At 40.5% G+C, this 1,547-nt stretch overlaps 1 non-coding gene across 1 annotated transcript; it reads left to right on the forward strand.

Moving 5' to 3' along the window:
- Positions 1 to 253: 253 nt before the first annotated feature.
- Positions 254 to 357, forward strand: LOC127743570 (small nucleolar RNA R71). Its single transcript, XR_008004955.1, has one exon. It is a non-coding gene; the product is annotated as a small nucleolar RNA R71 (small nucleolar RNA).
- The last annotated feature ends 1,190 nt before the right edge of the window (positions 358 to 1,547 follow it).

The raw sequence follows: 1,547 nt of genomic DNA on the forward strand, positions 1-1,547 counted from the left end.
TTTGTTCTGAGCCAATATGGCATTCAGAGCATCAATTTCAAGAACTCCTTTCTTCTGAGGTATCCCATTATTCATAGAATTTCTCTCAGAAGTGTACATGAATTGGTTGTTTGCAACCATGTCAATGAGTTGTTGAGCTTCTTCAGGCGTTTTCTTTAGGTGAATAGATCCACCTGCAGAATGGTCCAGTGACATTTTTGAAAATTCAGACAGGCCATAATAGAATATATCTAATATGGTCCATTCTGAAAACATGTCAGATGGACATCTTTTGGTCAGCTGCTTGTATCTTTCCCAAGCTTCATAGAGGGATTCACCATTTTTTTGTTTGAAGGTTTGAATATCCACTCTCAGCTTGCTCAGCTTTTGAGGAGGAAAGAATTTATCCAAGAAGGCAGTGACCAGCTTATCCCAGGAGTCCATGCTATCCTTGGGTTGTGAATCTAACCATATTCTAGCTCTGTCTCTTACAGCAAAAGGGAAAAGCATGAGTCTGTAGACTTCAGGATCAACTCCATTCGTCTTTACAGTCTCACAGATTTGCAAGAACTCAGTTAAAAACTGATAAGGATCTTCAGATGGAAGTCCATAAAACTTGCAGTTTTGTTGCATCAAGGCAACTAGCTGAGGTTTCAGCTCAAAATTATTGGCTCCAATGGCAGGAATGGAGATGCTTCTTCCATCAAATTTGGACGTTGGCTTTGTGAAGTCACCAAGCATTCTCCTTGCATTATTATTATTTTTGGCTGCCATCTCCTTCTCTTATTCTAATGTTTCTGAAAGGTTACTGGTGGATGAAATTGTATCTCTTTATAGAATATGATAATAGAGCCTGGTCCAAGATCAATTTCGTTCAACTAACCAGCAAGTGTACTGGGTCGTCCAAGTAATACCTTACGTGAGTAAGGGTCGAATCCACAGAGATTATTGGTTTGAAGCAATCAATATTTATTTTATTAATCTTAGTCAGGATGTCAATAGGATTATTTGGATTAAAAGTAAAATCACTGAGTTTGATTATAAAAATAAAAGAGGGAACAATGTTACTTTGATTTGCAGTACTGGGGAATATGTTGGAGTTTTGGAGATGCTTTGTCCTCTGACTTCTACTCTTCCTTGAAATCCTCTTCTCACATGCAGGTTCCTTCCATGGCAAGCTCTATGTAGGGTGTCACCGTTGTTAGTGGCTACTTCCCATCCTCGCAGTGAAAACTATGCTCACGCACTCTGTCACAGTACGGCTAATCACCGGTTGGTTCCCGCTCCTACTGGAATAGAATCACTCTTTTGCGTCTGTCACTAACGCCCAGCAGGTTAAAGTTTGAAGCACATCACAGTCATTCAATCCCGGAATCCTACTCAGAATACCACAGACAAGGTTTAGACTTTCCGGATTCTCATGAATGCTGTCATCAATCCGGCTTATACCACGAAGATTCTGTTGGGGAATCTAGGAGATATTCATTCAATCTGATGTAGAACGGAGGTGGTTGTCAGGCACACGTTCATAGGTTGAGGAAGGTGATGAGTGTCACGGATCATCACCT

Source organism: Arachis duranensis, chromosome 10 (assembly GCF_000817695.3).
Source record: "Arachis duranensis cultivar V14167 chromosome 10, aradu.V14167.gnm2.J7QH, whole genome shotgun sequence".
Lineage (NCBI taxonomy): Eukaryota > Viridiplantae > Streptophyta > Magnoliopsida > Fabales > Fabaceae > Arachis > Arachis duranensis.